This window comes from Colias croceus, chromosome 16 (genome assembly GCF_905220415.1).
Source record: "Colias croceus chromosome 16, ilColCroc2.1".
Classification (NCBI taxonomy): domain Eukaryota; kingdom Metazoa; phylum Arthropoda; class Insecta; order Lepidoptera; family Pieridae; genus Colias; species Colias croceus.
Genome location: NC_059552.1, coordinates 4,990,353 through 5,006,576, shown reverse-complemented (window position 1 = coordinate 5,006,576; position 16,224 = coordinate 4,990,353). Strand labels below are relative to the sequence as shown.

The following is a 16,224-nucleotide window of genomic DNA, read 5'->3' as shown; positions in this document are numbered from 1 at the left end:
TGCTATTGTTATTTTTTTATTTTAGAAATTATATCAATACCTACAAGTCTGTTAAACTTGGATGTATTATCTAAATGCTTCAGTTTAAACTTCACTTTTTGCTGCATATGCTTAGAGAATACACAATTAGTCTGTCTATACGTACAAATAAAAAAGTCGTAAAGCACAAACGGAAGCAAAGCCCATCGTATATAATAAAACGAGCATAACATACGTCATCGTTGCCATGGCAACGTGACGTAACGACTGCAGCCGTTCCGATAGCATCGCTCTCAAGGGAAAACGACAACTCTCTTCGACAGCACTTTTTGCTATAAAAGAAATAATCAGTTTTCAAACGGTTTAAAAATGTTTTATGATGTTATTTCCACTTGAATTTAAACGAAAGCTCTGGAGGAATTTATTTTTCTCAGAAAATAGGTCAAATAAAAGGTAAATATTTTGTTTGTAATATAATTTTTAAATTACGCATTTAGTCTCCAGTTTCCGCATTATTCTGAATTACTTGTTTTTTAATGGAAAATAATATAAAACAGTCTTAAAACAATAGTACCTAATAACTATAGTTTCTCTGGGAATTGCCTATATGATTCAGATAAAATCTATAACCTATCTCTTAATTATTATGCATTTTATGCAAGCAGGTAATTCCTCCTTAAACTTTTAAAATATGAGATGAAATTTTTCCGAAATACTGTTTAAAAAATATTTTAATCAAGAATAATATTACGTACGTGCTCATTATTTATGTATATGTCGTGGGCATATCGTAGATTTTCTCATTTCATGAAATGGCCAATTTAGTTTGGCCAGATCGTTAAATCGTCAACGTTCCACGATTTGGTCATCCACATTTCACGAAATGCCACCATTTTTGTTTCTTTTTTAAAAAGCGATTCGCTTCTGGCACTCGCCGGCCGTTGCCGCGGCACGTTCGCTTTGCTCGCTCGGCTCGTGCGTTGTTTATTAAAGTCTAACCTAACCTAACCTAACCTATATTTTATACGATCTGGCCAAATGTCGATGATCAAATCGTGAAACGTTGACGATTTAACGATCTGATCAAACTATGTTGGCCATTTCATGAAATGAGCAAATCTACGATATGGCCACGATATAGCAAGATAACTAGGTACATTTTTCGTCGGGTTTATTGTTAACATCGTTTCACAATCTCCTTCCTTTATCGCTTGAATGAATATGCAGTTTGAAGATTCACTTTTATTTGTTTTAATAATAACCAAACTAGGAGAAATAACTACAAGTACTAAATAACAAAATGCGTCCTAAAATCAAAATGTAAAATAATCGCAGACATTAAAAAGTTTATTGTAGTAATAAATTTTGGCCAACGCATTTTTATTTCATCTAAAGCGACACATATGAATGTCTTAATGTGCATCACTCATCTGTTAAACATAGAACAATTTGTGAAATGTAATTTTTGACATACGGCATTAATGTGACACATCTATCATATCTCTAGCATGTAACACTTCCAAAATAAAAAAGGGGTTGAGTGAACAGCCGGCGATTCCCAAGGGAGCTATTTCTTCCGAGCGGTTTATATTTTTAGATACATAATTAACTCTCGAATGTCTCGGGACATGTTTATCAACCGACTCCGCTAGAAATGCGGGATATACCTTATTACACGCGCTCACCTATAGTGATTCATGTCCCCGGTAATACGTTCAAAGCGCCTCCCTAAACGGTATTTATTGAGGTTAAGAATTGTGTGAAACCTTTTCACGTATACACATTATATTGCCAAACTTCTTTGAATATAAATAGTTGTCTCGACGCCGGCTTTGTTTTCAAATAAACGTTAGAAGACTTATAAAAACATGTGAAACATTTTAAGGAAATTAAGGATATAGAAACATAACACAACTCACAAGAATAATATTACAAAATTTCGCTCTTAATTAACATTCTATTCTCATTGTTGCCAAGGAACAAAAGTGTAAAGAAAGCACAAATTACATGCTTACAATTAACTAAGAATGAAGGAGTATAATTAAGGTTTTTTTCCACGGTAAGTATAATGCATTTACTCAAGGTTGTTCCAAGAATTTAAAATGAAAAATTGTAAAGGTGTTTGCCTTGAACATGTATTTTTCGTATTCAAGTTCGTCCACACGCGACAAAAGGTAATAAGGACATAACTAATAAACCCGAAGACTTTTATTTGTTTGTATGGTTGAACGTGCTTATCAAATATCACAGGTACTAAGTATATTATTTTAGTTGAAATACAGTTTTTGATTTGTACATTTAAGTATATCTATGAAGGATATTTTATATAACATCACGTACGACCTTTTACTTTTAATTTTTACGCAGCGGGGCATCAATGAAAAATGTTACTATGTTGGAAAATCTTTTGAGAGCAGTCATGGTAGCGTTGTCGAGTCCGTATACAATACTAAACGTGTCACTTATTTTGAAAATGGCATCTAGCAATGATTGCATACGATCAGTCTGACAGAACGTCGACGCATCATGCGACCGCTTTCATATCGTATTTCAGTCAGCACGATAACTCGTAAATGACGATCCTAGTGTGAATGATGCGTTTCAGTTACAGCACATTCGACGTACTAAATAATACAAGATTTTAACGAATGCACGAACTTCTGCACAAAATGCTATACCTCGCTTTCTAGCCCCGTGTAGCCCGATCATAAGGAAAGGTAAAAGATTACCGCTATATTTTAGCGCTTCCAAGCACTGTCCAATTTACTATTCTCTTTGTCTCTTGTGTTTTAAATAGTGTATGCCCTCTCTCAGATATATTTATGAGAGAGTCTCTCATAAATATATCACTTAATTAATTTTAAATTCTGGCTCAGTTGATGATGCTACCAGTAGTTTTTATGCTATTATAAGCTCATTAATAGATAGATATGTGCCTTCAGTTCGTATTTCTTCGCGTCGGCGTTATCCTAAATGGTACACTCCGGCTTTGATAAATATCATAAAAGAAAATTTTAAATTTCACTCTAAATGGAAAAAATACAAGAATCCTATCGATTATTCTACCTTTTCACTACTCAGAGCTAGAGTAAAAGAATTAAAAATTAAAATAAATAAAAAAAGAATTAAAAGTAGAAGCACACTCAAATTATCTCTTACGATGTCAAAATTCTATTAAATCTTCTCCTAAGGAATTTTGGACTTATATCAATAACAAACGTATGAATTCTAGCTATCCATGTTGTATGTCTTATCGTGGACATATGTTAACTTCGGGAAAAGATATGTGCTCGGCATTTAGCGATTTCTTTCAATCTGTTTTTCGATCAGACGTTTCTTCTGATCTTGTGAATCCTATTGTTGAGTCAAACCTGGCCGACTGTATATGTTCTATCTTGATTACTGACAAGGAAATAAAAGCATTATTTAGAGAGCTTGATGGTCAGAAGGGTGCCGGGTCTGATGGAATACCTGCAATTTTTGTCAAAAAATGTCAGTCTAGTTTAGTTATACCCTTACGTTTACTCTTCCAGCGTTCTTTAAACGAAGGAGTCTTTCCTAAATGCTGGAAGGAAGCTCTAAATGATTAGAGATTCTTTTTTGTGTATAGGTATGAACCTATACACAAAAAAGAATCTAAAAATGAAATAACGAATTATAGAGGTATATCTTTACTGTTACTTTATAATATTTGCGAAAATGTTAGAAAAAATTGTACATAAACACCTATATAGCTCAACGATTAATTGCATCCCTTCCAACCAACATGGTTTTGTTAAGTCACGTAATGTCATAACGAATTTATTAGAGTTAACACAATTTGTGAATCGTAGCATGAATGAAGGTGTGCAGGTGGACATGCTTTATACGGATTTTGAGAAGGCGTTTGATAGAGTCAGTTATAATATATTAATTCGCAAGCTATACGCGGTTGGCATCAGAGGGAATCTCCTTAGGTGGTTAGAGTCGTACATTCGAAATCGTAGTCAGTCTGTTATCTTGAGAGGCTATAGATCTGACTTTGTTGATGTTACTTCCGTAGTCCCCCAAGGCTCGCACCTCGGTCCCTTATTGTACAATATTTATTTATTTGATATCGATACTTGTTTTAAAAATTCAAATTTTCTGCTTTATGCAGATGACAAGAAAATTTTTAGAAAAATCTCAACCCCTCAGGACTGCCTCTTGCTTCAGGACGATCTTAATAGGCTTACCAATTATTATAAATTAAACAAAATATCAGTAAACACAAATAAATGCCAAAAAATAACTTTTTCTCGAAATAAGGCTAATAAAATTATATGTTTTGAATATAAAATTAGCAACGAAATTATTCCATCCGTTACGTCAGTAAGGGACCTAGGTGTGATCCTCGATGACAAGCTTAGTTACCGCATGCACATTGAATTAATATCTCAAAAAGCCTATAAAAATTTAGGATTTGTTTTGAGGCAGGCGGAACCCTTTGATGATTCGGCATGTTTGAAAGTTTTGTACTACGCGTATGTACGTAGTATTCTAGAGTTCGCCAGCGTCATTTGGCGTCCAAGTTATAAATGTCATATAACTAAATTGGAAAAGCTTCAAAAATTATTTGTGAATAGAATGAAATATAAAAATAAACAATATGATTTAACCTATTCGCAAGCTTGCTCTTACTATAAAATCAATACCTTGGAGGATCGTAGAGACGTAATCGACCTTATGTTATTGTATGATATTGTCAATAATAACTTTGATTTTCCTGTTGCTTTAGAATACTTACAATATCGTGTGCCATCACAACGTACTCGTCATACGCCTCTCTTTAGTGTGCCAGCAACCTCTACCAATTATCTCAAACATTCACCCTTTCTGAGAATTCCGAATAATTATAATAATAAATTCTCCTTTGCAGATCCCTTTCAATTATCTCGCTCTAAGTTTAAAAAAGTAATACTGCAGCTTATTAACCAAAAATTGTAAAGAAAATCATAAACAACACGCACACACTCACACACACACACTTTCACTCACACTTGTACTCATATATTGTTACCTTTTTATTTAGCTATAATTATAGCTGATATAATATAGGGTTTGTAATTGTTAATATATCTTTCTTTACTTTGCTCACTCACAGTATTATGATTGTTATTGGTGTACCTTTTAATTGGCGTATTGAAATATTAATGTTATATCTAGTGTAAGATTAGCTGTAAGGTACCTGTACATAAATAAATAAATAAATAAATAAACTTTCTAACATTGAAGTATTTGAAAAGAAGTAGGTAAGTAGGAAGGTGGTACTTATTAGCCAATTACCTAAGCCAATAAAGTTAAGTGATTAAGTAAAAAAAGAGATGTAGAAATATTTACAGACTTTTTATGCTGATCGTATATAAATGTAAAAAAATGACAACAAATTGATGAATGTAATTACATTTTCATTACGAAAACAAATAATTTAAAACTTACTCGATCCATTTATATGATTATTTATGATGATAGATAGATCTTTATCAATTTATCTTCTGTGTTTTAGCGAACACACATCAAACTGCAGTAACCGAGAATAGCCAATGATAAAACACAACATTGAGCAACTTTTACTGCGGCCCGAAAGTTAAATGGAATATTTAGAAAATATCTCCAGTGTCTAACCCACAGAAATATCTCCCTAAGCCATTGAAATTGGCTTTGATGTTGGCGAGCTAATGATGCGAGAATAGACACGGAAGACTATTGTCTCTATCGTAATCTTTTATACGAGGGGATCTGGCTTCGCTATCCGAGAGGGAGTTGTGACATATTTTTAATTAAACATGCATTAAATTTTATGCTCTGTTTACAGTGAAGTGATACTGTCAGGGTACACGGTGAACTATAGAGTATCTTGTATTTATAACTATGCGATAATTAATAATTATCTATAGGTAGACACTTAGGTGTATTTTTGTACCTACATACCAGCTACGATTGAACTTGTGAACATTATAATATTAAGTAAGATGCAATAACAACTAGAATGGTCATGGTCACCAAAAATACTAAATTCATGAAATTAAACAAAAAGCTTTTTTTTATGGCTGTGAAAAGAAAATGCCCAAAGCGTATAGTTTAGCATCCATTCAAGAATGCAGAATAGGTACATTATGTTAATTTGAAACGGATGATTTTAAATAATATTTAATTTTTCCTGTTAGTAAAGTAATTACTATAATGTTACGTTAATTATTAATTACATGACCTCATTTAATTAATTAACGAACTGATTAACCGACGTATGATTTAATTAATTTAATAAATAAGTTAATATATTATTCATTATCGTTTTTTCACAAAATCGTATAATTACGATTCCATGGTGTCAATGTATGAAAATGAATTTCTAAGCCTAATATTCAAACACAATCAATTCAAAGCCGTTTATTACAAATTTCTATGTAAGTATCATCACGATATGTTTAAGTTTATCTCTATTACATAACTTACAATGATAAGTCAGAATACTGACTTTCAATAATAAAAGATATATTTTATTATAAATAGGATGTACTTTAACGTTTTCATTCTATCCGAATTTAAGATAAAAATTTACAGGAGAATTTAAAACTGTTCTAGCGCTTTCAAGATACTACTCCGGTAGTATTTAATGTTAGTACGCAAGTGTTCCATATCCTTTTTAATAGGATGAAACCTGAATTCGTTTCTCCGTTTTTACTTTTTATTCATGAATTATTCATTCAGAATCCTGTGGGAGACGTGTCAATAAATGAGAACAGATTTTTCGAAAATGGTTGATATTACAGCGGCCTCCAAGGGTTTTAAGTTAAATTAAGTTGACGTTCATCCTCTAATTACCATAATTGAAATATATATTTGGCCAATTTATTGAAGAAAAATGTTTTGAAGATAATTTTTGTAACCGCTTAGAGTTCCTGTGTATCGACTACCTTAATAAAATTAATATAAGCTATCTTGGAATGTATTTCTAAGGGATTTGTAAGGAATTTGAACTTCTATTTAGTTTGAACCTAACTCAAAACAAACTTTTGGGTCTGTACGAAATTGGAAACATCCTTAGGACATCGAAGTTTGGTCGCGTTTTGTCATTTTTTAAACGTTTTGGACCTTTTAACTTTTGTTTAGTATTGTCGGCTTGTTTAGTAACTTTGTGGAATTGAAGGGATCTTTAGATATTTTATTGTGAACAATTATTGTAAGCTTACTCGTCTATTTGTAAAAAGGTTATATTATAATGCCTTAAAACTAAACATTGGGTTCCACTAACGAAGTAACGACTGTATAGTCACGATACCTATATTTCTTAAAACATTAAAAATAAACTTTTTTAGTTTTATAATATATGCATTGGGGTAATTCCGGCCACGGGGTAAATACGTAGATATATAATATATTAAATTAATACGTAACTATCGATAGATTAAGCAAATATGTATGCTAATACTTAATATCAAACCTATATATATCTTCATGCCCTTCCTTCGCGATACGATAAAGCGATGCTCTAATAGTGGTATTCACAATTTTCTGAAATTACCCCTCATCCGAAATTCCCCCAAATGCACTATACTTAATAACCAACGATATTTTTGAATAACAACGTGAAATAGTTGAAATAGTTTGATTTTCAACGCAAAAAAACCCTTATTGATTATTTTTCTCCACAGGCTATATTAACTGCAGTGTTTTACTTCTATTCATAAGAAAGTTTATGAATTATATCTAGGATATCTAATAGATATCCTAGGAAATGTTTAATTTTCCTCGGAATTGTATATAATTCCAATATCGTATTAGGAAATGTATAAAGTAAATGCTGTCTGTAATAAAACACGTTGTTAATTTTGGGCTTGGTATCGATCCAGTAACACCCCTTGCTATTTATATTTTCAATATTTTCAATGTACATAATTTACCCTTCTACAGATTTATTATATGTGTAGATAGCACTTATTGAGACAATCGGGTTACAGTCATACCGTAAAATAATATGTTTATAACATTTCTAAAATCAACAATCTATTAACTTTTAACGTATCACAAAATCAACTTATATTAATTATTCTTATAAAATCAAATTTTCATTTGGCAAGTAATCAGTCTGATAATTAAGTATGTAATTATAAATTGTATACCTACAATGATGGATTACATACATTTCCGTTAACATAATATACAGGGTATCCCACTATTGGTATACTAAGCGCGAAGGGACTTGTAGTTTTACATACACTGATCACGTAAACAACAAAATTACATCAAATATTTTTTGCTAAATTTTGCCTGAAAATCCATGTTTTCTTTTCTAACTTCGCGCAGTCGGCATATACCGCTTCTCTAATATGAGCATTTCGTCTATTAAAACATAATCTTTAACGATAGCTCACGTGCTGGTGGCAAAGTTGGGCGGGTTGCTTGTAATAGTTGTACAGTGTACACATAGAGTTTTAAGAATTCATCTATTTGAAAAAGAATGCATCTGGAATTTTATAAGTATTTTTTACGTACTCAGCGTATGCAAATCTATAACCTCCTTTGAGCTCAGTATACAGGCATCCTGTATAAAAATATAAAATTTATTGTACCTTTATGCACAATAAATTACGTTTATTCTGGAAATTCATTCTTAAAATTACTCCTTCCACCTTGTAAACATAATTGCAAGCATAATTCAAATATAGCGCAGAAATAACTAACATCAAACAAAAATGTAGAGTTATTTTTCTCGTTTTATTTTCCAACGCACACATCCAAACGCTTCACAATTCGTATACATACATCCAAATACATAGCTATTTCAAAATAGATGACATCATTATGATTTGTAGCACAACAACATCATATTTCAATTACTATAATTAAGCAATACACAAATACTACACGCACGGGACCAAAGTGCAAAATTAACTTATGCAATACGATAATGAACTGACGCTGATTATTTACAAGTACGAATAATTCATTTGGTAGTCAAATTATCTGAAATGAGATTGTTAATTAGTGGGACGGTCCGATTTTCTGTTATGACGAACTGAGATAATCAGGCCTTTTAAATAACTGAAAATTTACTCCGCTCTCAAACTTTATTTACCATTAGGCTTCTGCTTTCGAAACGTTAATGCGTATAATCCATTCAAGAGTGTAGTCCATATTAAGTGAACGTTACATTTGGAGGGATTATTTAATGTAACTTTAAAACTAAAACACATAAATTATGCTCCACTCTGTATTCAATTCGGTAATGGTTAGGCAAGCTTTACAGTACACATATAACGATATATTATGTACCTACGATTATTTTGCTCGAAACGTTTCACGATTTTCAGAACTGTTTTAATATTTTGTTTGTATTTATTTGTGTTAGAAATACTGTTTAATTAAAGCACGGATTCAAATAAAAGCCCCGTGGGTATCATTATAATTAGTCTATATAAGTAATTGTTTGTTTAAAGCATTTCAATAATGGATATAATTATATTGTGAAACTATTATATAGAAATTCATAAATTAAACATCAGTATTATTAGTAGGTACATTACTGATTACTAGTAGCTGTAGTTACCTATAGATACAGTTATGGTTAATATAATATATTCGCTAACAACAATTATTACCCATAGCTTTGGCATACTTGCTTACCTACTTGAATAAAATATACTTTTAATTAGTATGTCAAAAACATTTATTTGTATGATTAAAATTGAATGTTTGCATTAAAAACCCAAAAAATATATTAATTAAGATTTTTATGTCTTCCAAACTTATAAATCCCTTACATCGATCCATCAAAGTAAACAACAATTCAATTACACAAACAATTATGTTAAGGCATCCAAAACTCAAATGAGCTTTCATCTCGGAGTCGTCAATATCTCGATGGCAAACCACTCTCAGAACTTCCCCTGCCTTACGAACTTTGTTGTAATAAATATGTTTGTATTAGGCGTATGTTATCGCGCTAACGTAATTGAAAAAGTTCTGACAAGGGTTAACTGGTCTCTTGAAACACTCGTGCCACTAGCTAGGCGTAAATTGTGCTATTTTATATCGCACAATGTCATGGGTGAAGTATTTATGTGATGCTATTATGTTTTATATTTCGAAAAGGATGGGAGCTTGTTATAAAGGTGCTTGTTGTTAAGAGGGACTTTGATTCCTTATAGCCGCACAAAACAGGGAATTATTACATATAATTGTCACTGTCCACCTACTCCTCTTATGATTATTTATACGATGTAGTATATTTAATTTTATATTGTTACGTGATGTTTCAAATAAAATCATCAACTCTCAAATTGTAATCATTATTTTATCGTAAAAATTTCATATTATAAGCTTCAATCGATTGCAAACAGGATTTAGTTAAAATATTCATCATCATTTATCGCATATTATTCATTTTATGTTCAAGTTGCTGTAAAACGAATTGTGAATTTTTGACCAAATAGCACAAATTTATATCCTTAGAATTGAAAATATTGCTATTAAATAGCAAATTTTATAAATACCTCAACGTTATTACTAAATACCACGAGCAATCTATTACATTTGGTTTATAAATAATAACGCGTTTAAAAGTTTCGACTGACGTATAACTAAATATCCAAACAATAATTCATAAGCTCTCAGCTCGATATAAGAATATTAGAATATCAATTTCCGAGTTATAAAACTTTGATACTAATATTAATTATTGAAAATATTATTTAACGAAATTAGTGTTTATCTTCCCAGTTGTTAATGAAGCGTGTTTATTCCGTGCAATTTTTATAGACACTAGATTTCCGCCCGCGGCTTCGCCCGCGTTTGCAAAGGAAAACCCGCATAGTTCCCGTTTCCGTGGGATTTCCGGGATAAAAAATATCCTATGTGTTAATCCAAGTTACCCTCTATATGTGTGCTAAATTTTATTGTAATCGGTTCTGTAGTTTTTACGTGAAAGAGTAACAAACATCCATACATCCATACATACTTTCGCCTTTATAATATATATTAGATTATGTGAAACTTTGTTGTAAGACTTGCGCATCATAACCTTGATCATAACGTTAATTTTAATGTAACATAGTATTCATCGTACTAATTACTTAGTTCCCTTTACACGATACGATCATTATACTGAGTGTGCAGTGACTTCTAATGACACCCCAAGCATTAAATACACCCTGTTAACCTTCTGTAAATTGATGAAGGATAGAATTTCATCATCAATGAAACATTAACAACAAAATAATAAATTTATTTCGTGTTTACACATTAACGATAGCTCAAAATGATACATTTTTACGCGTATTTAGTCTTTTTGCAACGACTTCAGTATTTTTAATAATTTTTATGAAATAATCATTCGATACCTATAAAAAATATAAAATGGCTATTTCTTTGTCGGTTTGGTTGTTTTTTCAATGTTTTCCGGCCAATTTCCTAACTAGCTGAATCGCCAAACGAGAATTACAAGTAAAATGAAATACTGTTGAATTACTGTTGATATAGGGCGTGTAAATTAGGCTATTTGTATTGTACAAAAATGAATGGCTTTGGCCCCGGCCTATTTCACCAAATTAGGGTTGCCCGCAAAAAATAATCATTTTAAATAGATCTTTAGAAAATTAATTTTAAAAAACTATCGCAACGTCTTTCTTTTCAAATGAATCAGAAATTTTCAAATTAAATAGGTTTCTTATCTTTTATTCGTTTTATCATACATTAAAATTAAATTAAAACATCGTAAGGAAGAGTAGAGTGAATGGGGCTCCGCTTGAGATGTAAGCACCCGCACCTAATGAATTTTGAGATGGCACTTATATTTATAATCTTGAGGATCTCTTTGAAGTGAGAAACCCTGAATTAACGTGTTTTTAAATAGGGCTGGGGTAATAAATACTTTTATAGCTATGTCACAAAATAAAATAAGCGTTTAGTAAAACATTTAAATAGTTTCACACGTATCGATTCAAAATATAAATCGTTAAGTCAGCTGCTTAAATATTTATCTAGTTATTTGCAGTTATAAAAATATGAGTTTACTTCTTAAGGGTTTGTGGAATATCAAATATTTTCGATAACCATATTCTAAGAAATAACACGCGAGGCCGGGTTAAATATTAATTTGAATGTAATAAGAATGTACTGCGATTCTACACAGCTACCTAATTGATGTAGGTAGTTGATAACAAATCGCAGCGAGTCAACGACTATTAGTAAAGTGTGGGTAGTTGGGTCGAACGTCGTATAAACAACGTCCGAGCCCCTAGGCACGATTCGTACGAATGCGCCACGAGACAAAGGAAAGCGGCTTTTTATAGTATTCGACAGCTAAGCATGTTCAGAATTGAAATAATGACAACTATGTTGACAACTATTCATCCACAAAAATATTAAATCAAAAGTTACGTCTAACACGGCCATACTGACAATCGTACGTCCTCGTACGCCTTTTCTCGTATTACAGTACAACGGTAGTTCATCTCGGGATTACACAATCATCCTGCCTCGGCCACACTGACCTTACAGAACAACAATCACATCCACATGACATAGGCACTACGTTCGCGTATCATGGGAACAACACCTACTCATTTGTGACATAGGCACGACGTTCGCTTAACACAAATGAAGGCTCAACTACCCCGAACCGCAGGGCGCAGTTCGGATAGCACACACAACTCCTTCGATGAACTACATTCCCGTTACAATAATCCACGTAACAAACTTTTACTTTACACTACGCACGAAAAAACACAAACGCCAGTATGCCGTTACAAAACTACGTAAACTCAAACACATTTAAATAAGTGTAGGCTTGAATTCTATCCCGCTTCTGATCTAAGAAATAACACGCGAGGCCGGGTTAAATATTAATTTGAATGTAATAAGAATGTACTGCGATTCTACACAGCTACCTAATTGATGTAGGTAGTTGATAACAAATCGCAGCGAGTCAACGACTATTAGTAAAGTGTGGGTAGTTGGGTCGAACGTCGTATAAACAACGTCCGAGCCCCTAGGCACGATTCGTACGAATGCGCCACGAGACAAAGGAAAGCGGCTTTTTATAGTATTCGACAGCTAAGCATGTTCAGAATTGAAATAATGACAACTATGTTGACAACTATTCATCCACAAAAATATTAAATCAAAAGTTACGTCTAACAATATTATAATTACAATGAAACAGGATACGTTGAATATGTAATGATAATATTGTAAACTGAAATAATATATTTAATTAAATCCAAACACTATAATACTTCATTTCAATATGCAGTATTAATTAAGAATGATAACATGTGACCCATATATTAACCACATTGCCGATGAAAAAATACGGTTTCAGCATTCAAATCATAAATTGAACATTGAAAAATTCCCAGAGAGTTCCAGTTATTTTTTCTAAGTTTTAACTTCAAAACTAATTTCTCATACTTTTCTCCATAATATAATTTTTAAATGTTGTTCAAATAATTTTTCTTGCATTTTATGACAAGTTGCAATTTGTCGTGGTATTTATTTCTGGGGTAACAAGGCAAAATTAAAAATGCTATTTTTATTATATTTATATGCTACTAGGTTTCCGCCCGCGGCTTCGCCCGCGCAGTCAAAGAAAAACCCGCATATTTCCCGATCCCGTAGGATTTCCGGGATTGCGTCATTTTTCCGGGATAAAAAGTAGTATCAAAATATCTCCATACCAAATTTCATGAAAATTGGTTCAGTAGTTTAGGCGTGATTGAGTAACAGACAGACAGACAACTTTCGCATTTATAATATTAGTATGGATTACGCATTATAAACTTCTTTTTCTCTATTAGTAAAGAGTGATTTCGTCAATGTGCATTACGTGTAAAAAAATCTGGACTCAAATTGTAATACCACTTGCCAGGCTTGCATTCTTGGAACATGGAATTATGTAACAATGTTGGTTTTATATGCACTTATTTCTGCTTAAAAAAAACATTCAAACATTGGGTGACTATTGGATATACTATCCGTAAAGGGTGAAAATAAAAGTTTTACGGATACACATAAGTACATTATACATTTTATCTATATGGATAAACTATTACAACTGTAAGCAATAAAAGTGATCACCTAAGGAAAGACTATTTCACTACACTAGGGTAATACTGGTATTCCATCAAAAGTTTTACTCGCACGAATTTCACATTGTCGCGTGATAAACCCACTTTGTGATATCCTATTTTATTATCTTTCCATACATTATCATTCATTTTAACTGACAGATAAGCTTAGCAGAACACATCCATAAACTATTAAACCGGTATAATACCTACCTACTAACTGGAACCCAGATAATAATTAGCCTATATACTAAACAAGACAATATTATATAAGTATATCCGCACCAAATTTTAGACACATCCCATTAGCTATTTTTTCGTGAAAGAGTAACAAACGTAAATCCGTAGATGCATCCATAGTCCATACCTAGATGCTTTTATAGTATTAGTAGGATAGAATTTTCTCTGAATTCATTTTTCTTTAACGTTTTTTCTTGTGACATATGCACGTGCTTTTGATAAAAAATCCTCATTCTCCGAATAAAAATGTTATTTTTCAATAATTTATGAAAATTAACCCAAGCCCAAATTACCAGTTCAGACGTTCAGTAATATAACAGAAAAGAATAAAAAAGTATGAATATAAAAAGGCGGAATTGAAGTATCTACATTTATTATATACTTACCTACATACTATGTTAATTAATAAACAAATTATTTTTACAACGTAAAGGAACTTTTCAGGAATTCCAACTACCAGTAAGAATACCTAGAAAGTACTTAGTTCAGTCTAAATAATAAAAGTATGTTGTTGTAGAGTTCATCGTAATATAACAGACACAGATAGACAGATCCCCTCACCAGTGTTTATTGATTATGTTCTTCATATAGATAACTTTTATATTAATAGTTATTACCAAATTAAACAAACACTTTACACTTAAATAAGAATAATTGCAATCTAAAGAAAGATCCCCTAAAATTGTCTCTACCAATGAACACTTCATATTAATATTTAGTATACTACATGCCTTTGATCAAATACGATAGATAGAAAATGCAAGCCCAATTATAATTAAAAAGCATACAAAACTTAATTCATTACTTATCAACGTAGAGCGTACATAACAATATCTTCATAAATGTTTCGGGCTAAGAAAAATCGTCTGTTTCATTAATTATAAAACATCTTTATTATCAAGAAATTAATAAACATTATTCAAGTTATGAACACAGAATAAAGTTGTTAAAACTTTATAGTATCCGTTAATAATAAAAGAGCTATGAACTTTCTTTAATGTTTTATTACTTTCCCAAAAACGCTGTAAATATATTTATATACTCATAATCCAAATGTTTGACAAATTATTCATGTTGTTATTTTCATTTTATTAATAGAATATTTTTATTTTATTTTATTACTAGATATATTGGAGATTGATGCTGTGGAATAGATTATTTTGAATACATATTATACGTACATAATATTCTTTTACACGTTAGGTAACATCTCATTTAAACGAAAAGCAAGTGTGTAGATTTAAATAGTAACGTGCTTAGAAACAGAGATTTTTTTAACTTCATTAATTATATTTCGAGCAACTTTCTTTGTTTAAATAATGGGTAAACTTACTTGTTTTAAAATCACTTTCCAAATCGTTCAAACCAATGTTCACTCACTAAACACAAAACTTAACACACGCTAATTTCGATATTTCCGTCAACACTTCTAAAATTCAGCCGCCGTCAAACAGTTTTAGTTTTCGTCACGTAACAACAAACAAGCGCGCGAAGATACGTCTCCGCTACCGCGCGAACCAGAGAGATCTAAAAAATCTGAGTCCTGGAAGCTTATTGCCATGCCGTTTCATGTTAAAGCTTCAACTAGGAGCATTACACGACTTACAACTCTGTTGTGAACGCTTGTAAGTCGACTACTAAAGTTGGCGCTTACGTCGTTTCACAACTGTAGGCCAGAGATAGGGGAAGAAGCACAGATGCTGCGCGCATGCGATTTTGGGTGCTACACTCACACAGCGTAGTGACGTAGCAGTGTGTGTACATGAATGAAATACATTACATTGTTTGAGTCGGCGTTGGACACTATTCTTGGATAAGTATTCCGCATCTTCCCTGGAGGCGACTAGTAATCGGTTGTTGAGGAAAACTGTTGGGCTCTTCGGTTTTAGTGATACTTAAGTTCAAAGAACAATGATTC

General features: G+C 32.0%; 1 protein-coding gene across 1 annotated transcript in view; it reads right to left on the bottom strand.

Moving 5' to 3' along the window:
- Positions 1-15,848, bottom strand: part of LOC123698494 (protein amalgam-like) — a 70,368-nt gene extending 54,520 nt beyond the window's left edge. The window contains exon 1 of the mRNA XM_045645140.1: positions 15,640-15,848. The gene's annotated coding sequence lies outside the window, so the exon portion shown is untranslated. The remainder of the gene's footprint in view (positions 1-15,639) is intronic.
- Between the last annotated feature and the right edge of the window lie 376 nt (positions 15,849-16,224).